Genomic DNA, 27,727 nt, shown 5'->3' with positions numbered 1-27,727 from the left:
GAATCGGGCCGTCAAATCGACCCAAATCAGGTCAGTTTGATGTCCCCTCAGGTCCGATGCGCGGTCGCATGCGCATTGGACTGCATACATCCCTGCCCTTCCCAGGCGGCTCACGGGGTATCGGCTGGCCGTACACTGCTGCGGGACATCGCAGCAGTGTATGGCCACCTTTAGAATCAAGCACCAAATGTGCAATTATTCAGTCATATTTAACTTGACAATTGGGCTATTTGTCTAATCAGCATGTGTATTCATTTTTCTTGATAGTTTAAGGCAGAGGTTCCCAAATGTGGTCCTCAAAGCACCCACAATGGCCCAGATTTTATGTCCATAGGGTGACAAACACTTTTGTGCAAAGTTAGATGATTTAAGCCTGGGAAGGGTGAGTTTGGGTGCTGTTGCCAGTGATAAAACTACAGATAAACTTAAAGTATATGAGGTGATCCTAATCGCAGCTTAGATCTTCCTGTCTGCCTTGCATCCCATTCAGATCTCAAGGTTTTGCCAGTGGTGGCAAATTCACAGCTCTAAGCCAATAAGCACTTCCCCAGAGACTTTAATGTGGCATAAGCACACTGCACTGAGGAGCCCGCTACTTCTGCACTACCGACACCACCATAGTACCGACAACGCCTGGAGCCCCGGAGTACCAACTTTGCTGATACCCCAGCAGTATCAACACTGCCTGCACCTCAACACTGAGGATACTCCCAACAACCACATAATGCTGACTCCACCAACACCCCTGCACTAAGGACACCGCCACCTCTGCACTACCGACACCACCATAGTACCGACACCGCCTGCAGCCCCGGAGTACCAACTTTGCTTATACCCCAGCAATACCGACACTGCCTGCACCTCAACACTGAAGATACAGCCAACAACCACATAATGCTGACTCCACCAGCACCCCTGCACTGAGGACACCGCCACCTCTGCACTACTGACACCACCGTAGTACCGACACCACCTGCAGCCCCGGAGTACCAACTTTGCTTATACCCCAGCAATACCAATACTGCCTTCACCTTAACACTGAGGATACCCCCAACCAGGGCAGCCGAGAGGGGGGGGGAGCGGGTACTAATTACCCGGGCCCAGGCTTGCTGGAGGGGCCCCACAGGGGCCCTGGTCCGACCCCTCCCTTCCCCCTCCATCCCTCCCGGGTAGCAACAGCAGCACACACCTACAGCATGTGCTGTGCTGATGGCAGGCTCAGCATGAGTGTCTCACTGACAGCGTGAGAGGTCATGCTGAGCCTACCGTCAGCACAGCACATACTGTAGGTGTGTGCTGCTGCTGAGATTACAGTTTTTAGAGTTTTCTTTCACCCTCCTCTAAACATTTTGGGGGCGTGGCCTAAGTGCAGGAGGCACCCACACCTTCCACACTTTGACCACGCCCCCAACATTTTACCGGGGCCCTGCATTCCTCTCGGCTGCCCTGCCCCCAACAACCACATAATGCTGACTCCACCAGCACCCCTGCACTGAGGACACCGCCACCTCTGCACTACCGACACTACCGCAGTACTGACACCACCTGCAGCCCCGGAGTACCAACTTTGCTTATACCCGAGCAATACCAACACTGCCTTCACTTTAACACTGAGGATACCCCAACAACCACATAATGCTGACTCCACCAGCACCCCTGCACTGAGGACACTCCCAGAACCCATGCACTGCCAACCCAGCCAGAACCCCCAAATTGCTGACAGTGTTGGCAACCCCACAGTAATGAAGCATGGAACTCCCGGCAACAAGCATGACATCCCAGGCAGCAAGCATTACACATCTGGTAATGAGCAAGGTATCCAGAGCATGAAACTCCTGGCAAAGAGCATTACATCCCTGGCAATGAGCAAGGCACCCAGAACAAGACATCCCTGGCAACGAGATGGTAATTTAAAATTAATTAGAAGGCTTACTGTGGGGCATAATGTGTAATAGGCATTACGGTATGTGGCATAACGTATCACAAGCATTGCAACAATATCACTGTATGAATTAAATTAATTTCTGTTTTTCTATGAGACCTTTATTTCATTTCATTATTTCATTATTCATTGATTTTTTTATTTTAGTAGCTCTTCTCAAGCTTTCGTTTTTCTCGAGTAGCTCGCACCCAAATAAGGTTGGAGACCACTGTATTAAACAATATGCATGATAACAACCATCATTAGCAATATTTTGTGCATGTCATCTAGTGTGAACACACTATGGGCCTGATTCAGACATGAACGCACGGCTGGGATATTGCAGCGGCCAGACCCGCCAGAGTGAAATCCCACCTTGCGAATTAATGTGCACGCTGTGCTTATGGATGTGTGCGGCTGTACATTCATTCGCAGCCATACAAAAATGTCCAAAACCCATCGTAACAGGCCATCAAATGCTTTTTACACTGGCCTTAACTCATCGCAGGCTCTGCGTAGCCCGAGACTTACTTGGTGGTGCCATGGATAAAGGTGTATCCGTCCTGGAGCTGACGTCAAAAACACTCCCCTAAAATGCTCAGACACTCCTAGCGGTTTCCCCGACACTCCAAACATTTTTCGATACACGCCTTGTGTTTTTCTTAACAATCCCACAAAATGTCCGGTTCCCACACACACGCCTACTTCCTGTCAATCACCTTGTGAGATCCGTGTGTTTAGAAAACGTTGCAGTACTTCATCGCAGGATGGCCTCATGCATGCATGCTAAGAACCGTACGGATGCACATTGCATCGATAATCCACCACTGTACAATATCGCAGCTGTGCATTCAGGTCTGAATGACCCCCATATCAATGATGCATGCCCGCGTGGGTCATTAGTAATGTACTCTATTGTCTGAACATGCAAGGTAACTGGGGATAGATTGCTAATGGGAGCAATGGCCCCCACTCCCAACGCCACCACTATGTCCCCCCCCCCCTTTCTGCCATATCTTGTCACTCTTATATGTGTGTATACTTTGCCAATACCGACTCCCCTGCCGTGTCCCATCATTCCCAACCATAGGCGTGTGCAGCACATTTCATTAGGGGGTGTCTTACACTCCCATTGTGTGTGTCTAACACCACCAATCAGCTATTGGCACTCGCTACAATATAAAAAGTCTCTCAGCCACACCATATTCTCCTGCCTATTTCAGTTTTAATCTTCTAATTACTCTGTGTAACAGTACATGCAAATACAGTCAAACACATATATGGATGACGCAGGTATGTAGTGATATGACAATGGTCTATTACAATTAACAATGCAAAACACACATAACTGATTGATGGGCGCTTGTTTTAATGGAATACCAGTTCTAAAAAGCAAAAGTATATATATGGGTGGGCACAGCATTAGGGGGGGCCTGTGCACCCCTAACACTCTATGTGCGCACACCTATGCTCCCAACATTGCGTTGGGTACACATCGTCTAATGTGCACCCAGCTTTAGTTATCACTCTAAAGCAGTGGTTCTCAAAATCGGTCCTCAGGACCCCACACAGTTCGCTTTTCCAGGTCACCACACAGGTGCATTCATTACTCACTGACATAATTTAAAAGATCCACAGGTGGAGCTAATTATTTCACTTTTTTTCTGTGAGTAGACCTGCAAAACATGCACTTTGGGGGTTATTTAAATCCATTTGGTCCTCTGTGCATTCGCACGGAGGGCCGATGGTGCGCATCTGCGCATGTGCAAGTGCGTTTCTGTGCATGTGCAGACATAGGGTGCGTGCACCCATGACGGCGTGCAGGGGGTGGAGATGGGTGAAGGGCACCGGGCTGCCCATTACCATATGGGAATGCCCAATGTTCCATGGGCATTCCCATGAGAACGCTGGGCGTTCTCATGGTAATGAGGCAGTGATGTGGGGGTTGGCAGCTGACATCACCGGATGTCAGCTGCCCGTCCATATCCGTGCCAGCGTGCACGCATATGTAAGTGACTTTAAAAGTCACTTTTATATGCGTGCACGCACCACATCTTTCAATGGTCATTGAAATATGTGGGCGGTTACCCGAGGCATGCAAATGTTTGTTTATGCAAAACATCCATTCGCAGTCTGTGCGGGTGAACACACACTTCGAGGGGGGGTGGGGGGGGGGGGGTGGGCGTTCATTCGCTGGGCGGGGTTTGGTGGACTCAGCCAGAATAACCCCCTTTGTGGGGTCCTGAGGACCGACTTTGAGAACCTGTGCTCTACAGGATTTAGCCCTTTTAGACATTATCATTACAGAGATTGCTTAATTAGTAAATACAAAGATAGATCCGTTTTAGATTTTAGCCACTAATCCACGCAGGACTATTATGACACAATGGGCCTTATTCTAGTTCACTCTTAGAGGCAAATTCCTTCTCAGATGGACAAAACCATGTGCACTGCAGGGGGGGGGGGGGGCAGATGTAACAGGTGCAGATAGAATTAGATGTGCGTGAGTTATTTTGTTTCTGTGCAGGGAAAATACTGACTGCTTTATTTTTACACTGCAATATTGATCTCACTTTGAAGAAAACCCCACCCAAATCTAACTCTCTCTGCACCTGTTACATCTGCCCCCCTGCATTGCACATGGTTTTGTCCATCTGAGAAGGAATTTGCCTCTAAGAATGAACTAGAATAAGGCCCAATGTAACACCTCTGTTTTGGCTTCTAGGTTAGATTGATGGTTACTAATAATAATAAAAGCTGGGTACATTTGCAGCGTGCTCCCGGCACATGACACAGGGAGATTTAGCTGTCTTGACGGAGGTACAATAACGTCTTACGCTACTGTACATCCTCGGTGTCAGTTTAATTAGCGCATTGTTCTCATAGCGCTGTACTGTAGAAGATGACGTTCATCTCTCTGGTGCAGCTTTACTTGTGTAATGCCTATGACAGGTTAAATTGGTCACATGGGGGAAGGAAATTGTCAAAATGAGAATGAAAAAATCAGTACTCGTTAATTTGTCTGTGTTTGATCTATCTAGTTCATCGCATAAGCTGCTTAGGTGTTAATTAACTTGCGGCTTGAAATGAAAAAGTTGAAAGGGAATCTGTTTTTCCTCCTATTTACTAATACCTACTTTAATCATGTAATTATTCCCTTATGAAGGAGAAACATTGGACTAGGAGATAATAACTTGCTGAGTGCTATATAAGCAGTTATGCTACAGTATATGGCAGCAGCAGAATCATAGGACCTGAGAAACGATAAGTCGCATTTTCCAGTAACGAGGCAGTAGAGACAAAATGCAATAAATGTAACGGTTATATCAGCTGTTTATTTCCCAGATCTCATATGCCCACACAAAATATGTTTGCTTTTCCTTTAGGAACAGTGCTGGATTAACAATAGGATGTCCAGGGTGGTCACTAGTGCTGTAACAGGGTTCTTTTTTCAACCTTGTGCTGGCCACACCCCCTAAGCACATGATGTCATTGTGCAAAGAGGGCTGGAAAGCATTGGGATGTGCAGCACTGCTTAGAATGTTGATACTGCCATACACATCCCCAGTTTTGGGGGACTCACGCATATGGTACCCTCATGCAAAGCTAATTCACCACTCTGCTGGGCTACGTGGAATAATGTGGACATAGAAATGTCTCTACAGAGTCAGAAGTTTATACATCCCAACTGTCACGATTCTAGCGGTAACATTCTGTTTTTTTTAGACAGTCCTGCCCAGGGCCGGCAGTGTCCTTTGGTGGGGAGGGGATGTGGGGGTCAGTGGGGAGTCCTTGGGAAGGTACTTCCAAGTGTCCCTTCCTTGCAGTGGGGAGCAAGGAATGGCTTTCCAGGAGCGCCACAAGACCACGTCTCCCTGTCACTAGGCCACGCCCCCCAAAATTTCAGGCGCGTGACATAGGCGTCCCTCACAAGTTGGGAGATATGGAAGTTTGTGTTGGAAAACTGTGAAGTGGAAGTTGTCAGTCAGTGCAGTGGTTTCCCTACCTTTAACTGTACCCGGTGTGGCCAGATACAGTTCCCACGGCTTAGCTTAATGCCCGGAAAAGTGAGGTGTGGCCTCACGCAACAACTGGCATGGCATCACCAGGGCCGGACTTGCACGGGCCCAGGAGTCATCAGTGAGGTCACTTTATTTGCTCCCTTGTAAAACACAGATAATGTCAGGCTAGATAGATAGTCAGGCTATTAAAGGACATGTACTGCATTTGGAACAAGAGCTCATAATAAGGAGAAATAGTGTCCTGCTGGGGGTGACTATTATATATCCTATTACTATAACAGTCTGACAGAAAGGAACCTGAATTCCGTTACTGCTGAGAGCCCAGTCAGCATCTCTATATGACCTACCTACTACATGTATAACAGTAACTGGCTCTAACCCTCCAGGAGTACAAGCAGGAATAACAAAGCACAGCACGTGACATAACTCCTTACATACATAGTAGCATAGTAACATGGTAATTAAGGCTGAAAAAAGACATTAGTCCATCGATTCAACCTATCATGAACCTGGGCTGCGCCATTCTTGTGGATCTTCTATGTGAACCTATTGGGGTCATGTGTATTAAATGTGTAAAAAGTATATTGGTCATGCTGTATGGTCTCTATATAATGCTAAAATGTCTGGGGCTATAATCTGAGAACATTAACAGTATTAGGAGAATGGATATCAGTTTGAGTAATAAGATGTTATACAATTAGGCCTAATACATACTGTCCCTTTAAACCTGTATGCTTCTGGATTACCCAGGTTACAACAAGTGGCCTGGCCCGAACCAAGTGAGCCATCCAAGGGTACGTGCTACACTCATTGGAGGTCCATGTGCTCAAGTGTCGACACTGACACAAAAAACTGTGAAAAACCATGTCAACTTTTCCATGTGTTGACCTTTGACTTGTACATGTTGACTGTATTGGCTATTGACCTAGACATTGTCTATCCTATGATCCATAGCCAATGCACATTAATATAATAGATAATTCTTGCCTATCCTCTCGGCCCCCCCAGAAAGGCGGGCAAGTCCCCCACAATCCCCTCTCAGCGTCAACCCAATGATGTGAATCGTGTCATTGTGGCCCCTCCCTCCTTTGTGCAATGCCTGTAATAATGCACATGGCCACAAGGATGTGATCTCAATAGCCATGCCCCACACAAGGCTCAACTGTTGAGCTCCGCCTCAGCCCGCCCCTTTTGCATCACACCCACCGCCCCCGCCCCCTGCTTTCTTTAGCTTGCTGTCCTCTCCCAGAGAGGACAGACAAAAAGCAGGCAAACCCTGTAATAGATGTAACATCTATTGTTTTGACTATCTTTGTGTGCCAAAAGATGTCATAACAGAAAGTGAAAGCATTTTTTGCAGGGACACTGATCTATTTCAAACTTGCTGGATACGGAGAGAGGGAGAGCTGGGAAGACAAAGATTGAAGGTAGGAGCAGATAAGGACCTGGGGTGGAGAGTATGTGGGCTAAAAAACTGTCACAGCTCAAAGTGAAAGTACATTGCATAAACCGTCATTTTAACTAGTTGCAGAAATGAATAAACCCAAAATGACATTTCCGCTGATGACATCTCTGTAGCTGCGTGGAAGCAGCTGCTAGCCATAACAATAAAATCAGTTTTTAAGGTACTTTCTTTCTAATGGCATATACATGGTGCTTGATGTGGACATGGGCAATTACCAGATGAGCTAAATAATTATTTCTGCCAGTACAAACGCAGCATCTGGGCTCAAGCTTCGCTCTCTCTCCATCCCTGAACATTGATAGCTGCCTCTCCTGGCAGAGACGTGCTTGAAATAGGCGACGAGCAAGTGTGCGTAGAATGCTTGCTGCTGGAAACGTTTCTTTTAGCACTTGTCAGAGGAGAGAGTGTAGATGACTACAGAAAGTGATTCCCATCCAACCATCTGAGTGAGAGAAGTGAAGCAATCAAACACTGCCTAAAAAAGTCATTCCACAATCGTGCTATTTGCTAAGATTGCTATTTTTCATGATTGAAGCGGCTGTACGGGGCCTTTGCAATAAAGTACCACTACATTTCAAATAAATATCGTAATAGAATATAGGTGTAAGCCTACCCAGGGCTGGCAACAGAAATCTTGGGGCCCGGTAAACTGATATCTCCAGTCTTCAACCCATTTCACCTTGAGACACACACAGGATGCATTCAGCATCCTGGCGGATGGGATTCCAGCAGCCACAGTACAGACATTGGTATCCTGACTTACCACCAGGAGACCTTGATGAGGATACAGGCACTGGAATCCCAACTGTCGGCATCCTGTAGGTATGAATGCGAGTAAATTCTTTGGTTGGATGGAATTAGGATTGGATATTTTGGCCCCAGTTGGGTAACTATACATTTTGCTCCCCCCTGCCAAAAAGTTTGTGGCGCCACCCTGGGTGGAACTGCCTGTCTGCTCCCTCTTTGCTGGCCTGGCTTCCCGGCGTGTTTCCCTAGTGTGTGACGTGATGAAGTCACACTCATAATAGAGAGGCTGAAACAGGAGAGAGGCAGAGAGTGCTTCCCCTGGCTCTGACAGGTCCCAGGCTGCCCCTGATCCACCCCCCCCATCCTGTACACAGCAGCCAATAGCCATCTCTGTGTACAGTCAATTGAATGAGTGGGGGCATTTGTTGTCTCAAACTGTCATGGCCGCACCGAGCCATATCTGACTCGCCTCCGGTGCTCAGCCAGAGGGCAGCAGCATGTCAGTGTGCTGGGCGGGTGCCGGCGCCAACACAGACCCCCCCCCCCAAGCGGCAGCAGGGACTGCCTTACAGTAGTTACGCCACTTTTCGGCCCCTCCACATATAGAAAAGGGTGGAGGTTTCAGGCAACGGTCCTCATTTATACAGCATGTGACTGTCACAGCTGCAGGTAGATGTTTCAGGTCATCAAAGATGTCCCCTTTGTCCCCCCCCCCCCTCCTGTCGCCAGGCCTCAGCATACCTCCCAAGTGTCTTGATTTTTGTGGAACAGACACAATTTTTTAGGACTTTCCTGCTGTCTCACCCATGGGCAGCAATGTCCGGCAGTGGGGAGGGGGGTGGCATTTGGGAGTCCCCTTGCCACTCGCTGCTCCGTGCAGCTGAGCAGTGGTATATAGATGCTCTGAATACATCTTCTATTCATGGAGACAGAGGGGCTGGGGGTATGGCAAGCAGCTCATAGAGCTCTGCCCATGCCCCCCAGTGATGGAAAAGGACCATTCCCCTTTTTCTGGCACAGGTGCAAGTCCGCCCCATGGGTGTCCCAGTTCCCATGTCAGAGTTGTTGGGAGGTATGGTATAAGAACTCATCTTCTGGGGTACCTACTAGCAATTGCAATTTGCATAAGGTAATAAATCAGGCTTCCCCATCTGCCGGTATCTACAGGCACTTTTCTAGTTTTATACCAAACCGGTCCTCTAGACTAACCATCAGTTTATCTTCTCCAGACCACATGTGGATCTGCAGCATGTGTTTATTACAAATGAATGTAGCACATGTTTGAAATATAACAGTAATGACAACACTAAGGTGGTCTGGAAGATGTGAGCAGTTGGTAGATCTGGAGGAGCGGATTGGCCAGCCCTGCGTTTCATACCGTAGGACAGGTTATGAAATGGTAGGCCTTTGTGGGCTACTATATCGTTTCTCCACATTGCAAGTGTTTAAATAGAAAATGACACTGAATTTTTTGTAATTTTTTGAAAAGTTGATCAATGCTGGAGCAAGAACCAAAAAAAAAAATATTTTTACTTCCTCTTGGTTTTTTGTACATTTTGGTTAAACTTTATTTGATTCATTAGATGGAGCAAAATGACTAATGACATTTACTAAAAATGTGCGATGTGCATAAAGAAAAGGAGTGATACAGGTAGTGATACAGTATGTGACAGATACAAACATGGGCAAATTGTCTCAGCGCAGGGGTGAGTAGATTCTCATCAGCAAAGGGATTAAGATATATGCAACATTATTACAGCATACAGATGCGCCCTGAACACATATGAGTTAGTTGTCATCATCAACTCATACACTTCACCTGCCTTGTTGCATAAAAAATATTATAAATTATAAAAAGATTTTTAGCTAATTCGTCACCATATAATATTCTGATTACTCTCCTGTTTAAAATCAATACAAAACTTCATCAAAATAGGTAAAATCTTGTAAACTTTGCAATCCCATTTAAAATCCGAATTCCGAACCATAAAAAGATTTGTACCGGAACAGTACAGATTGGAGTTCCGGTTTTGAGGGTTCCACAAAATTCAGCTGTATCTAGAGTTGATCTTGAGTAAAAACTCCTCATATTTTACGCCTTACGTGCAATTTCTAAAGACAACAAATATCAAGCCATTTACTATTCTTCTTGGTGGAACAGTACGCCCCAGGGATGTTACAAGTTTGCTTACCCAGTAAAGAATCCCTGGTGATATTCTTTATAACTTCTACTTTATTTGCTCTTGCCTTTCCTTACTCACTGCTTGGCTTTCTAAAGTCGATTCTTTTTCTCTGATGCTTTGAGTTTTCAGATCTTGCAGAATTTACGTGACGCCACCGGTGAATGGAATGGAAAGCCTGGTGCCCTGCCTAGCAACAGCGGGGTCCTTTGTGACTTGAAATTTGAATTAAGGTTCTTACGACACATCACAGGAAGCTGTCTCAAGTCAATACACTTCAGACATTTCCAGATATTTTTTTCAGAAAACCCAGTATATTGATATATGTCTGCACTAATGGCAGAAGGTGCAAACTACCGTTCAAAAGTTTGGGGTCACTTAGGAATTTCCTTATTTTTGAAAGAAAATCACTTTTCATGAAATTAATCAGAAATACACTCAATATATTGTTAATGTGGTAAATGATTATACTAGCTGCAAATATCTGTTTTTTAAAGGAATATCTGCATAGGTGTATAGAGGCCCATTTCCAGCAACCATCACTCCAGTGTTCTAATGGTACATTGTGTTTGCTAATCGTGTTAGAAGACTAATGGATGATTAGAAAACCCTTGTGCAATTACACAGCACAGCTGAAAATGGGTTTGCTTGTTAGAGAAGCTATAAAACCGGCCTTGCTTTGAGCTATTTGAGTATATGGATCATCACATTTGTGGGATAGTATATACTCTCAAAATGGCCAGAAAAAGAGAACTTTCATGTAAAACTTGACAGTCTATTGTTCTTCGAAATTAAGGTTATTCCATGCAAGAAATTGCCAATAATTTGAACATGTATGACACTTCTTACGTACAATATGGTACGCAAAAAGTGCCCATTTAGCCAATTCAACTTGTGGGAGGTGCTTAAAGAAGCGTGGGGTGAAATTTATTCAGATTACCTCAACAAATTAACAGCTGGAATGCCACTGGTCTGTAATGCTGTAATTGCTGCAAAAGGAGCATTCTTTGACGAAAGCAAAGACAAAATTATTTAAAAAAGAAAACATTGTTATTACTAACCTTGCCATTGTCTTGGCTACATGTTCTGATGATTTTTCTACTTATTTGATAATTAAAAGTCAGTGTTCCTGTAAAGCACAATATTGTCTGGGTGACCCCAAACCTTTGACCGGTAGTTTATGGCAGAGGGGTAAAAGGCAGAGGGGTATGGCAGAGGGGTAAAAGACCTGGTCCTAGTGTTCTCATGGCAGAGGGGTAGTAGGCCTGGTACTGGTATTTTAATGACAGAGGGGTAATAGGCCTGGTACTGGTGTTCTCGTGGCAGAGGGGTAATAGGCCTGGTCCTGGTGTTCTCATGGCAGAGGGGTAGTAGGCCTGGTACTGGTGTTCTTGTGGCAGAAGGGTAATAGGCCTGGTACTGGTGTTTTTTAGGCAGAGGGGTAATAGGCCTGGTACTGGTGTTCTGAGTTTTGTGTTTTAAATTTCATTTACTTACCTAAGAAAAAGATGTACAGATATTTACCAAATAATGGGAAAAAGTATGTTTTTCATACACACTATTTCAAATAATTAGATTTTACAATGGCCAAAATATTCATCCAGTTCAACTGGTATAAAAGTTCTTATGTAAATATAGTTACTTGTGCATGCAGTCCGGACCACATACAGCGTCTGCGCTTTTACATTAGTCTGCAAGAGGCAACACACCGCCAGTGACAGGAATCATCTGCACTCTGTGGAATTGTCACTTTGATCCTCTTTATGACAGTTCACATTTAAAGCGTAAAGCACAGAAGAGACGTTTAATCAGTTGCAGCAGACGTCTGAAATAATCAGAATTGAGATATGTGAACTTCAAAAGGGGGATCAAAATTATTGCATATAAAGGTAACACGTAAAGTGATGGCACAACAAAGTGACAAAAACAGAAATCATTTAAGGGCGCAGTCAGTAAATTATTGCAGCACCTACGCAATACCCTCAAATGACAACTGCAGCCCAAAATAGGTATTTTCAAATAGAGACTAGGTAGGAGAAATTGTTTATTGTAGCAGAGATGGACCCATTGGTGTAACATGTGCTAAGGGGCCCACCGCTGCCCCTGTCATCCTCTTCCTGTCACCCACTGTTTTTTCCTGTCACCCTCTACCTCCCCCTGCCTCTTCCTGTCATCCACTGCCGTGTTGCATATTGTTAACTTGAGATGAGGTGGAGGAGGGGTCCAAATTAAATTTTTGCACCTAGGACCACAACCCACAAGTTCTGCCAGTGTATTGTAGTGTCCCTCCCCTAATCTGCAAATGCAAACGGTTAACTTGGAGTTCCAAATGTAAATATCATACAGTAGCTTAGAGAATACACACCATTATCAGCAGGGGGGCCCTGGGCTGCAGCACTGACCAAAGACTACAGGGGGAGCTGATCATCACATATCAACATCGATGTCCCCTCCCAACTCCCATTGGCTAGTTTCACAGGAATCAGGGTGGGGTTAATGATGATTAACATGGGTCCTGTTTTGCAGCTGCAGCGGCTGCTGATCCTTAGGTAGGGCAGCCAGCACATATACACATATACATGTATGCACAGCAGTGGCCCAGGTGCAAAAATATACTTTGGGCCCCCCAACTGAAGTTACGCATAAATATATAAATATAAATATGCATAAAACAGCAGTGGCTGACAGGGAGAGGCAGAGAATGTCACAGGGAAAAAAAAGTGGGTGACAGGAAGAGAGTGACAGAGACAACAGTGGGCCCCCTAGACGTCAGGGGGCCTGGTGCACTGCACATGCTGCACCAATGGTAGTTCTGCGTCTGATGCACACCATGGTTGGTTTATCCAAAAGAGCATTTGGATTTGTTCTAGAATAGTTTGACCGAAAGCTTTAGTTCACTGACCTAGATTGCTTGACCACATTTGCACCAGGTTTAATATTGAGGTTGTCAGGATATTAAATAATGAAGCACTAAAATGCAGATGCTGGGAATGGTTTCAGCACGGCAGAAGTTCTAATAAAGAGGGGCATATAGCCTAAACATAATCCTTGGTTTCCCTGCAGTCCTGGGATTGAGCATTTCCAATCCCAAATCCCAGGATTGATTAAATGCACCCAAGGCCGTAATTAGGGGGGTGATATGGGGACAACTGTCCCAGGCCCGGGCGCTCTGAAAACAGGCTCTTCTGTACCTGCTGCAGCAGCTTCTGCCTTACTGTGGTTGGGAAGGGCAGGTGGATAGTTGAAGACTTGCTCTGGGTTCTGCAGCAGCTTCTGCCCTGCTGTGGTTGGCAAGGGCAGGTGGATAGTTGAAGACTTGCTCTGGGTTCTGCAGCAGCTTCTGTCCTGCTGTGGTTGGCAAGGGCAGGTGGATAGTTGGAGACTTGCTCTGGGTGCTACAGCAGCTTATTCCCTGCTGTGGTTGGGAAGGGAAGGTAGACAGTTGGAGACCTGCTCTGGCTGCTGCAGCAGCTTTTGCTCTGTTGTGGTTGGCAAGGGCAGGTGGATAGTTGGAGACTTGCTCTGGCTGCTGCAGCAGCTCCTGTCCTGCTGTGGTTGGGAAGGGAAGGTAGATAGTTGGAGACCTTCTCTGGCTGCTGCAGCAGCTTTGGCTCTACTGTGGTTGGGAAGGGAAGGTAGATAGTTGGAAACTTGCTCGGGCTGCTGCAGCAGCTCCTGTCCTGCTGTGGTTGGGAAGGGAAGGTAGATAGTTGGAGACCTGCTCGGGCTGCTGCAGCAGCTCCTGCTCTGCTGTGGTTGAGAAGGGAAGGTAGATAGTTGGAGACCTGCTCTGGCAGCTGCAGCAGCTCCTGCCTTGCTGTGGTTGGGAAGGGAAGGTGCATAGTTGGAGACTTGCTCTGGCTGCTGCAGCAGCTCCTGCTCTGCTGTGGTTGGGAAGGTAGATAGTTGGAGACCTGCTCTGGCAGCTGCAGCAGCTCCTGCCTTGCTGTGGTTGGGAAGGGAAGATGGATAGTTGGAAACTTGCTCTGGCTGCTGCAGCAGCTTTGGCTCTGCTGTGGTTTGGTAGGGTAGGTGGATAGCTAGAGATTTATATATTGACGTTTTAGATGGTACTACATGAGATATCTTGTGGCCTAAGTTAAGGCTCAATTCTGGTAAGGAGCATATACAGTATATTGGTTTATAAGAAATAAGAAAAGTTTGCTGATTCTTTTACACTATCTACACTATGAAAAGTGTGATTGTTTTGTTTTATCTTTGAGATACCAAGCCCCCTTAAGCATACCATCATTGAATATGTCATCAACATCGTGAAAATTGAACATTTTGGACATATCTTCAATAGCTTGGTGACTATGAGGCTTGGTAAATTTGTCACAGAATAAGAGACATCCCTACGATAAGAGATAAAATGCAATAGCTTCCTCCATATCTGGTACCTACTCCAGTCACCTTTTTCTGTCATTGGCAATGATTAGCTGGTAACTAAAATGTTGGGGGGATCGGCATTGTAAGTGTTCCTCTGGTGGCAGAAGAATGTGAAATGCGCTTGCGTACTTTATCCTCAATTCTTCAGCTGCATACCTCCCAACTGTCCCGATTTTCGCAGGACCATCCCAATGTTTTTGGACGGTACCGCTTAGGGCAGGCAGTACCGAGCGGTGGTGATGGGGCAGTCTGGAGCACCCGCCCCCCATCTGCACGACCCTGCTCTGCTAAGCAGAGCAGCGGTAAATAGACGTTGTGCGCATGCTCACATGTCTATTGAGAGAGGCAGTGGGGCTGATAGTATGGCAAGCAGTTCATAGAGCGCTGACCATGCCCCCATTGTGGCAAAAATGGGGCATGACCACTAGGTCACGCCACCAAATTTCGGGCATGCCTGCAGTGCACGCAGAAGTCCAATTTTGCACATTTCAAATGTTGGGAGGTATGCAGCTGCTAATACAGTATTTGTATAGTAGCAGACATATAACAGCAGGTGGATTATTTATGAAATAGGCCTGTGTGGAAAGATGGAGCAAATACACTGATCATTCACCATCATAGGCGTGCGCAGCACATTTTATTAGGGAGTGCACCGTCAAAGGAGTGTGCATAGCTCCACCTATTGGGCGTGTCTACCATCATCGATTGGCACTGGCTACAATATATCTACAATATATCTCAGCCACACCATAATCTGTCTATTTCAGTTGTAATCTTCTAATTACTCTGTGTAACAGTGCATGCAAATAAAGTCATAAACATACTGTATATGGATGACGCAGGTGTGTAGTGATATGACAATGGTCTAGTACAATTAACAATGCAAACACACATTATTGATTGATAGGTGCATCTTTTAATGGAAGACAGTTCTAAAAAGCAAAAGTCTTTTGCTGGTATTGCTAGCGGCAGAGGTGTTCATAAGGGCGGGCACAGCATTAGGGGGTGCCTGTGCACCCCTAACACTCAATGTACACTCACGCCTATGTTCACCATCCACTGGAAGCCCTGTCTGCAGGGCTAACAGCTATCCCCTATTCAGCACACAGCGCTGCAAATACTGTTCTATTTTTAAACCTCCAAAGTGTGTATGGCCATGCCTAACGCAATTATACCACGCCTCAAATGAGTACTCAGGCCCATCCCAGCTCTCTGTGGCCCTGTGCATGCACAATGTCATGCAAACAATAATTGTATACTTTATTTTCTTCTAAAGATATAAAGATGATACCAAAATAAAAATGAAGACCAGTGTAACACTTACTCTACAGCAATCAGAGGATATGAGATCAAATGCTATAGCCTAAATGGGCAGATTTGCAAATAAGCAGCCAACAAACGATCATCAACAAACCGGTTAGATGGATGAAAGCAATTTCACTTTGTAAAGGACATTTAGAACTGTAATCACACAATGTATAAGTGTGTGTTATATCCACTTGCGGCACACACGGTGAAGCTGCATCACGGTTTGTGCTGATTCAAAAGTCATTTTATGTTACAGCCACAAAGTCAGAGCATTTGGAGGCATCCAGGAATTTGTAATCACATTATTCACTGATAATTACTGACATTTTTTTTCATTTATAAGTTGTCTAAGAGAATTAAGACCGCTGAGTTTTCGAGTAGGGACGTTGGGAGGGCATGCATTTTGCGGCAAGATAAGGCAAACAAAATGTGCCTGTATTATCAAAAGAAATATAAAAAAAGAGCACGATAATTAATTTATAAGCCTGCTGCAATGGGACAGGAAGCCTTGAATAAAGTAACACTTAACTTCAAAGTTATTATGCAATGGTTATATTTATATGTAAAGGAGTTGGAGAATTTAATTGCAATTGAGACTCCCTCATCCGTATATACAAAAACTGTGGTTTTCATAATACTTTTTTTTATACTTGCCTCGTCCCCTGGTGTCCACGGCGGCCATCGGACTCATCTTCAGCGGCATCCCTGGACCCACGGATGCATTGCGCAGGTGCGCCAGTGACATTACCGACGCAGTCGTGCAATGCACCACTGGGACCGGAGATGCCGCAGAAGAGGATTCCGATGGCCGTCGTGGACACCAGGGGTCACCGTGGATGTTGGGGGAATACCAGGGGACCAGGTAAGTATGGGCAAAAAAATATTCCAAAATCCGCAAAAATCCCTTATCCAAAATGCTTGTGTTCCGGAGCATTTCAGATAAGGGATACTCAATCTGTGTGTATATATGTGTGTGTATATATATATATATATATATATATAGGGATACAATACTGCCGGCACTCCAACTTCGATAGATCAACGTGCCCCGGTGCCAGAAAGAGGTAATATACAATCCAAATAATCCCATGCAGTGGGATAAGAACGGCACTCGGAGATATTCAACTTTTGAAAAAAGTGTATTCACAGCATCACAGGTACAGGTACCTGTACCTGTACCTGTGATGCTGTGAATACACTTTTTTCAAAAGTTGAATATCTCCGAGTGCCGTTCTTATCCCACTGCATGGGATTATTTGGATTGTATATATATATATATATATATATATATTTCCAAACAAGCAGAGAGCACTCACCAGACTTCTTAATGCTGATACTTTCAGTGTTTATTCAAACATCTCAGTGCAATCGGTCTAAGATGTTTGAATGAACACTGAAAGTATCAGCATTAAGAAGTCTGTTGATCAATGCATGAATGGAGAGTGTGTTGGTACTTCTGTATCTATATATTTGGGTTGATTTTTAATTAACCTCTGTTACTGTGATCATAGCTTTCTCATGCACCTGAAGCTCATTTACCTGAAACCTGTGACAGCTGCCCCTTTAATACTAATTCAGGTGCTGTGTTTGGGATTGTCTCACTTTTAAAAGCCATAAGGTACTTGGCAGTTGAGCTTTAACCCAAGAAAAAACTCATGTTCATTTTAGCTATAATGTATAAGCAGTTGCCAGGTTCCTAAAAAAAAACAGTTGTTAGTGCAGGACTTGCAGTGAAATGGGGTCCCTTGGCGATGGGCTACAAGCTTAAATGCATTGATCAATTCATGAACTAAAACCCCATTATTTATTTAATTGATTATTTGAATGTTAAGGTGAGTTAGTTTGTTGTAGTGAGTGCTGGGCCCTATATATATATATATATATATATATATATATATATATATATATATATATATATATATATATATTATATGCCCTCAGTGGACGATTAAGTACAGTTTACAAGAGAAAAAACTGTGGCACTCCAAGGTCTTGTCTGATGATGTATTATATATTGATGTAACAATTACATGTTGTGCATAACCGATGTTTCAATGCTACAGTACAATAGCATTTTTATCAAGGTTTACATGTACTGAGCAAAACAATAGATGTCGAAAAAAATGCTCCTTTAGCATTGAAACTTCGATTATGCCTGTCAAGTAATTGATACCACTATGTGTATATATATATATATATATACATATATACATATATATTCATATATATATATATATATATATATATATATATATATATCAGTTTGGTTCACAGGATGGCACTACAAAATAAATGATACTGTATGTCCGGTGCCTGGAACATAAAGTTTTGAGCATAGAAAGCACTTACCCCCCTTGGTTGGAGAAGGATAGGAAATGGCACTCGAATGATAGGTGTAGAAACGGTGATTTTATTGTACAAACATGGTTGCACAAACAGACAGCTGTATATGCAAGCAGTTTTTATCAGAGGTCCTCTGATGAAAACTAAAATAAACATTTTGAAACGTTTTGGTAATAGGATGACGGATAGACGATGGAAAACACCAAGGTATGTAAATAACAACACATACCTAAAACATTTTTGTAATCTTGGCAGGGTAAATATAAAATTATGAGTCTAGAGTTGATCTGACTGTGCAGATAAACTCTAGACTAGTACTATTCAATTTACCCTGCCCAAAAAAATATTTTAGGTATGTGTCGTTATTTACATACCTTGGTGTTTTCCATCATTTATCCGTCATCCTATTACCAAAACGTTTAAAAAATGTGATATTATTCCTATATCTTGATGTCCTGTGTTCCTCCATTCATCCTTTTTTATTCTCTATAACAAGTGTATTTGTTATATACATTTGTATAAACTCGAACACACAAAGTCCTTTACTGTTTTTGTTTTTATGGATATGATATGTTACATGTACATACCAATGTATTAATCATCTTCTTGTATGCTTTGTAGCTAAACCCCTGAAGAAGTCCCCTAGGGGACGAAACGCGTTGGGTGATGCATAATGTTTTATTATAAATGTACAACAAACATCTTCATTGAACACTTTTAATGAAAAAGATTTTCAATAAAGAAAGAAAACTATTGTTATGGACTTTTGTACTATATAACATTTGTGACACCAGTAGAGGTATATAAAGGACCTTCTATCTAGAGCGCAACTCCACAATTCTATATATATACCTGTGGACAAGGCTGCCTTGTGTTATGCTCAGTAGCATATACAATCTTTTAAATTAAGAGCAAACCAGAGGTCTGAACTGAATATCTATCTATCTATCTAGATATATATATATATATATATATATATATATATATATATATATATATACATAGACTGTGGTTGCGGTCCGGCACTCCTCCTAGTATTCCAGCTTCAAAAATGTGTATTGTGAGACATACCAACGTTTCGGGGACTAGCCCCTTTGTCAAGGTACCAGTTTGATTTTGCAGTGTAAATGATTGCTGCTTTAAAAAAACTGGAGATTTCTTACCAAATCTCTCACTTTCGGAATCTCTCATCCTATTAAATCTCACCCTCTGTGTCTGAAACTCAGTGCTCCAATAAATTCCTCACAACAAAACTGAGATGATTGGCAACATTTCAGGGGTCTCGTCAGTGTGAGTGTTGCCATTTATGTGCGGCCCAGATTCTTTGGTGGGTCCTGTACCCAGATTAGAAGGTTGTATACTGATTTCCAGATTTGCATGCTAAACAATTAGGTCTAAACCACTGCACAGCCTGATTTTTTTTGTTGTTGTTGCTGTTGTTTTAAATAATATGGAATACCTGAGTTATTCTAAAATAAAAAAGGGGTAGAAATATCAAACCTTGGAGAGAAATAAAGTAGAGAAACCAACCAATCAGCTTGTAATTGTCATTTTTTAGCACAATCTTTGTGCTGATTGGTTGCTTCGAGCACCTGCCTCACTGGGGGCCTTATTCTAATTCACTCTTTCTGACAAAATCCTTCTTAGAAGGACAAAACTATGTGCACTGCAGGGGGGCAGATGTAAAATGTGCAGAGAGAATTAGATTTGGGTGAGTTATTTTGTTTCTGTGCAGGGTAAATACTGGCTGCTTTATTTTTACACTGCAATATAGATCTCACTTTGAAGTAAAACCCCACCCAAATCGAATTCTCTCTGCACAAGTAACATCTGCCCCACCTGCAGTGCGCATGGTTTTGTCCATCTAAAAAGGATTTTGTCAGAAAGAGTGAACTAGAATAAGGCCCTGGATCTCTGTCCAAGGCTTGATACATCTCCCCTTATATCAGTCGCACAGCTAGATTAAACAAATAAAAATGATTTGTACTGCAGCTCGCGGTCTCAACTGTGACAAGTTTATAATGAGTTGTGCAGAACATTTGCTCCCTTTGAGAAGAGTAATCAATTTATTTTAACGGATGGAGATATCATTGCTAATAAGGTTTTCTGCATTGCATTTAGGTCTCTGAAATCAATATGTTTGTAATGTAGTGACACGTACTTTTATAAGAGGATTTTAATTAAAACTTTATTCAGCAGATTCATATGAGATATTTTACTGAATTATTTGTCCAGCTCTGTCATAGGCAGAATTCTGCCGACCCTGGGAATGAATAGAGATGTGTACTTGGTAGTTCCTACAATGTCATTATTGATTTCCACTACTCTTTAATAGAACAAAGACATAAGGAACATACACACAGGGCAACTTCAGCCCCATTTCTAAGCGATCTGACTAGATCACTTAGAAATGGAGCATGGATCGCTCCGTGTGTATGGCCTACAACAATGGTGATGTGTGGTCCCACCGTCGCTTTCCCCAGACTAGATTTAGACTGCATGCAGTCTAAATGTAGTCATCTCTAGTTCTCTATTGAGAACACGGGCAGTGACAGATCGCTCAGCACAAAGCTCCCGACATCCCATATGTACGGGGCAATACAGTATAAGTAGTGTCTGAGCCACTTATACTGCTTTCAGACCGCACATACAGGGTCGCACCGGGACTTTTCAACGGTTCAGTCCCTGCTTGTGCGGTCTGTTCGGTTCACAGCAGCGAACCGGCAATATTGCCGGTTTGCTGACGTCATGTGGGGGCACGGCGGAGCGTCGGCGCGTCATCAGGAGGGGGAAGAAGGAGCCAGCGCTTAGAGCTGTCGCTGCTCCAAGCGCTGCCTCCTCCATAGTGTGAACGGGAAGCGGGTCGCTCGACCCATTTACAGCAACATGGCAATGAACCAGTAAGAACTTCGCTTTTTACCCGGTTCGGATTGCCGTGCTGCTACCTGTTAGCTGTAACCGGTAACACCTTTCACTTCGCACTAATTACCGGGTGAAACCATCAGGAAACTGGCTTGTACCCGGTAATTAGCTGCGATGTGAAAGGGGTATGAGAGTCACAAATGGTCAGATCAGGATTAGTTGATATATTGTCTAACTTTGTCATCATCCAAACCTTAATCTTTAAAACTAAAGCTTCCCCTTTTGCGGGCGAAACCTACGTGCAAGTTTCAGAAGGGAGGTGGAACTTTTTCGCATTTTTTTGCATAATGATTGCACGAGAACACTTGGAACCAGTGGTGGCTCCAGTGGTGGGGCTGCAGCACAGTCCAAAGTTCAAATAGGGGAACCACACCCACTGCCAGTGAGTCAGTTTGGAATGGCAGTTGGTGGCAGTTGCTGTGCCTCCGTACTTGAATTTTGAACTGTGCTACAGTCCACCCTCTGGAGCCTCCGCTGCTTGGGATGCTTTTCTATATCCATAAAGGCACTGAGGTAATATATTGTCTGTCATATATGAAATTTGGGACACTGGACCTTTATGTGGATTTTTAATTGTCTTTTTAATCCATATTATTAAATATATGTTTTAATATCTCCATTTATCTCCGGGGCCAGGAAATTGAGCTCCCAACATGTCCTAAGGAAGTGCAGGGCAGCTCCCTAGGGTTACGCTATAGAAGATCTACAATGTCTAGGTGGACAATCACTAGTTTGACCACCATTGGTCGACAGTGAGTGGGTCGATACCTAAGAATGGTCAACAGACCCAAGGTCAACATTGACAAAAGGTTGACACAAGCATTAGGTCGACAATGGGAAGGTCGAGAGTCAAAAGAAGTTTTTCATTACCCGGAGGGTCCTCAGGATGCTGTGCAGGCTGCAGTGTGCATGTATGGAGCATCCAACGGGCCCACAGCAGAGATATCGACTGGAGGTTGCCAATTCATGCAGAAGCAAGGGCCTCTGGGCAGCGACAACATCACCCACATAGCCCTGCACTCTGGGCAGCAGCCAGGTTTGCCAGAGCCCTAATTACTGCCCAGAGTGCAGAGGTTACTTACCATCAAAAGATTTTTCCTCTTGGCGGGTGCTTGCGAGCTGATGTGTAAGCGTGCATATCTGCTTGCAGCGTAGCAAGGAGATTCAGGTGGCGAGGGCGGCGTCAGAGCCGGCCCTAGCCTAAATGATGCCCTAGGCAAGATTTTGGCTGGTGCCCCCTAGCACCACCACTAGTTCCGCCTCTGATCCTGCTCCCCTTTACCAGCAACATCAACCCTCATCATAGCAGTCATCATTTTGGTGCTCCTACCTGCAATATTTTAAATAGAAACAGTGCACACATTTGGTGCGCAGCCCAAACAGGGAAGGGGCATGGCCACACAATTTTGCCCCCAATTCAAATAATGCCACAAAGTAGTGCAACTTTATTCACATTATATAATTCGATGGTGTCCCTTATTCACGTTACATCACACTGTAGTACCACTTTACCTTATATACATTACTCCTCACATTATACCCTTAGAAAAAAATTCTGAGAAAATATTGTATTTTAACCACCTCCATGGCCACACTGCAACCCAGCACAAAGCCGTGTGTGCTGGGCAGAGGAGAAGAGCTGCAGCTGCTGCTGTCACTTAAGGGGAGGGGGCCCGGGGCCACCACTGGGCCCTCCCATCAGACTTTGGCCTGGGTAATTTGTACCCCCTACCCCTTTCTCTCGGCACCCCTGATAATACCACACAGTAATGCCCCTTACACATGACACACATTATTAATGTCCTTATAACTATAATGCCCCTTACACATTATGCCAACCTTTATTAATGCCCTTCATACACATAATGACACACATAATGCCCCTTACACATATGTTGCACATTATTAATGCCCTTATACACATGACACACATAATGCCTGTTACACATATGTCACACATTATTAATGCATTTATACATGACACACATAATGCCCCTTACACATATGCCGAACACTATTGCACAACCAACCCACCCGCAGTCAGCACTCGCACAGCCGCTAACACTGTGACCTCTGCTTCTGCTTGGATACAGATGTTTCCTCATACATCTTGACTCAATAAGCCATGCAGCTCCTGGCCAGTTCTGCTAACGTTGGGGCCCTTTTTTGCTGAAAATTCGTCTTCTTTGCATTGTTATGACGAGCACACACAAGGAGCTTCCGATGATTAAAATGATATGTGGCATGCCTATATTCTGTGTGCGACTGTGGCTGTACCTGCATACGGAATGCTATGTTACAGTGATTTCCATGAATACACTATTTCATATGCAGATACAGCCTCACTCACACACAGAATATAGGCATGCTGCATATCATTTTAATCAGCAGAATCTGCTGATGCCCCTAGGCATTCCAAATGCCCTAGGCAATTGCCTAGTTTGCCTATGCCTAAGGCCGGCCCTGGGCGGCGTATGTTTGGTGGGGCGATGGGGCAGCGTTGACCTGATAGCTAGGCTCCGAATAAACTCAGCCTAGCAAGCAGGTCTGAATCAACTCCGCATTAGGTGAATCGTTGTTTTAGCTAATCATCACAGCGACAGTATAAGGGAACACAACTACTTTGCAGAGTAGGAGTTTTCAGGTTGAAGGAGGATACAGGAAAGTGGAAGCTGTAGGAGGCGACATAAAGACTTTTCTTGGTATTAAAAGGTGCATTATCTTAGAGTAGAAGGAAACTTTTCTCTACAAGTTGAAGTATTGATTGCGCTATTAGCAGGATAAAGCGAAATGCAAGCTCATGTGAGGTGACAAAACCCGTCATGATACAAACACATTAAGCCTTTCTCAGTCAAACCACTAAAATAGCTGAAGCGGTTTCCTTCCTTTACTTTGTTTCCAAATAACAAGACATTTTATTGGTCTATAACTGTGTTTATTCTTGCATTGTTATGTCTTGATTTGCATATAATACATAAATACTAAGGCTTGTACTGAAAATATACATCTTTGAGGTGTGCATATACAGTGTCACATACAGTATATACCAGGTGATGGCTTAAGGTGCATAGACACTAGCTGAAAATGTGTGGGCTGAAAACCGCTCAGTTCATACACACTGAGCAATTTTAGCCCGTCCAAGCCATTTTCGCAGGGGGTGGACGGCTTTCCATAGCAGCACACTAGGGAAAGCTGTCCACCCTGCCGCTCATCCAATGAGCAGCAGCGGCCAGCGATGATGCAGGAGCGCGCATCAGCGTTTATTGCCGGGCCGTACACACTGGGAGGCTTTAGCAGCTCTAAATTGCCCAGTGTGACTATGGGCCTTAGACTTTGCTTTAGATTTTCAAATTTAAATGTTTGAACGCTTCAGATGATACTGAGACGCCAGGCAGATATGGTGGAGGAGAAAAGGACACAGGCACAAGAGTAAATCTGGCCATACACTGGGGTGGTGTACAGTACATGCAAATAGTGCTATTTCCATGCGATTGAGGCCATCAATTGCATGAAAAGCATCCAAGTCGCATTTGATTGACAGCAGGTCCGATGCTATGCGCAGTTCCATGTGCATTGCCCCAGAGCCTGAGAGTCGCACTGGTTGCAGAAGCGATCTGGGTCGGATTGGCTAGTATTGCACGCAATATATCAAAAGCGTACTATACTATATATTGTATGCGATTACCGCCCAGTAAGGTCCCAAGCGGCTCAAGAGTGGATTGCAGGCAACTTCCCCATTCTGAGAAGTTGCCCTAGTGTATGGGGGCCTTAAAGAGAGTCCTGTGATTGTTAGTTGATATAATGGGGAAATTTACTAAGAATGCGAATACGATTTTTCAAATGAATACAACTGCATACGGCTGTTTTTGCCATATGAAAATTTGTGTTCTGGAGGGGAATTTACAAAGCAGTCAAATACGATTGCTTTGTAATCCTCAATATCCATTTGTATTAGTGGCCGTATATACGGCCGCTAATGCGAATTTGTATAGGCAAATGTCTAATACTAGTTCCACAGTATCAGACAATGGTTAATTCTACCTTTTACACCATTTTATCAGCTCGATGCCCACCGCCCATTGGCATCGAGGACAGCACCAGGCTTCAGCCTGGCCAGGTAAGTCCTGGAGGGGGGGGGGGGGGCCTTTATTGGGGGGTTCCCCACTCCCTTAGGACCCCTGGCCAGGCTGACCGGTCAGGGGGCTGAATGCTTTGGCTGGGGGGGGGGGCTTGTATAAAAAGTCTCCCCCCGGCTGTGGCATTACCCTGCTGGCTGGGCCTGCGGCTGGTTCTTAAAATACGGGGACCCCTAGTCATTTTGTCCCCCGTATTTTGGGAACTGGGGCTGGTTTTTAAAAATACAGGGAACCCCTATGTCGGTGGTTTCCTGATTCTTTAGAACCAGCCCCGACTCTTTCAGTAAATGCCAAAAATACGAATACACCTAAAAATATTTGTATTTCACTATGAAAAATACGAATTTACCTTAGTAAATTTTCCCCAATATATTTTTCACATTATAGACCTTATGTGGTTATGTTATTCGGTAAAGTTGATGTAAGTTCATTACTGTCCACCATAAAGACTGCTTCTGTCTGCTGTTCAACACAAGCCGCTCCAGAGATGTCAGGTCTACAGAAATCTTGGCATAATGGCATTGGCTTCTGATCTGACCTTTTAAAGGTCTGTTAAAGGCTTTTGCACATGCTCACTGGGGCTTTAGAGGGTCACTGTGTTGATCTGCTTTGCAATTTGTTCCCAGACCGCTAGTTTGGGCTGCAGACAGTAGCTATCTATTGGTGGCAAGAATACTTCTACAATGTGTTGGACAATGAACACAACTTTATTATAACTGTACTTACATTAGTCATTCTTTTATAATTTTTTTTAGATTTTGGCTTAAAGCCTTTTGTGATAATTTTCTCATTAAAATTTTTCCTTAATTATTTAGTAAGTTGTAAGGACTCATTAGATTCCCTTGCATATTTGGTTGCTTGTTGTGAACTTTCATGGCAATGATACAAGCCAGCCCGTTATAGTTTTAGGAAAGAAAAGGGATTTGAGACCACGCTCGCTAAAAAGGCATGCAACAGGTGTCTTTAAAACATTTATTTTAGAAAAAATACATATAAAATTATAAATAAAATACGATAAAAAATGTGGGGTATCACAAGTAAATAAAGAGAGCAGGGATATTCACCCACAGTCCAGTCGTGATAAAATCCTGTGTCCGTTCCTATATTACCTCCAGGTAATTGTCCTATAGGAAATGCCAATTGCAGATGGATATTTGAGGAGCTATTGGTCTCCAAACCAGGGAGCTCCTGATGTTGGGGGGTGCTCTACCTGGTGGGCTTGGTGTTGTTGCCACTTGGTTTCCTTGATAGGAGAGATGTTAATCTCCTGACCAGGGAGCTCCTGATGATGTGGGGTGCTCTACCTGGTGGGCCTGATGGTATTGCCACTTGGTTCAAGGAAGGAGGAGGTGCTGGAGGTTGGTCCGGTTTCATGATATGGTGTATGGAGTGTCTGTAAATTGGGGGTGTCCCTGCTCCCCTTCACCAACGCGTTTCGCTGTAAGCTTTATCAAGGTGCACCCCACATCATCAGGAGCTCCCTGGTCAGGAGATTAACATCTCTCCTATTAAGGAAACCAAGTGGCAACAACACCAAGCCCACCAGGTAGAGCACCCCCCAACATCGGGAGCTCCCTGGTTTGGAGACCAATAGCTCTTCTAACATCCATTTTGCAATTGGCATTTCCTATAGGACAATTACCTGGAGGTAATATAGGAACGGACACAGGATTTTATCACGACTGGACTGTGGGTGAATATCCCTGCTCTCTTTATTTACTTGTGATACCCCACATTTTTTATCGTATTTTATTTATAATTTTATATGTATTTTTTCTAAAATAAATGTTTTAAAGACACCTGTTGCATGCCTTTTTAGCGAGCGTGGTCTCAAATCCCTTTTCTTTCCATATACCATTTCTTGGGCTAGACTTCCCAGCCTTGAAAAAGCCTATGTGAAACGCGCGTTGGCCGTATGCACGTGCAGTTTGACATGTGTCTTACATAACATAATGTTTATTTAATAATAATGTGTTAAAATGATGTACCGAATGCTTAGATAGTTAATTGGACATTTAGCGGTAGATATTGGAATCTATATTCTAGTACTGGTTCATCTAACCTTAATGCACGCTGCGATCTGTACCTGATGGGAGCAATAGCATACTGAAGCCGGTGCCTAAGCTCCAGACGCAGGACTAACAGTCCGTAATCTAACGGACAGCGTACCCCAGTACTGATCCATTTAACTTTAATGCACGCTGCGATCTGTACCTGACGGGAGCAATAGCACACTGAGGCCGGTGCTTAAACCTCCAGACGCAGGATTAACAGTCCGTAACCTAACGGGCAGC

The sequence above is a fragment of the Crinia signifera genome, chromosome 1, assembly GCF_055691185.1.
Source record: "Crinia signifera chromosome 1, ASM5569118v1, whole genome shotgun sequence".
Lineage (NCBI taxonomy): Eukaryota > Metazoa > Chordata > Amphibia > Anura > Myobatrachidae > Crinia > Crinia signifera.
Note: the sequence above shows the minus strand (reverse complement) of the source record.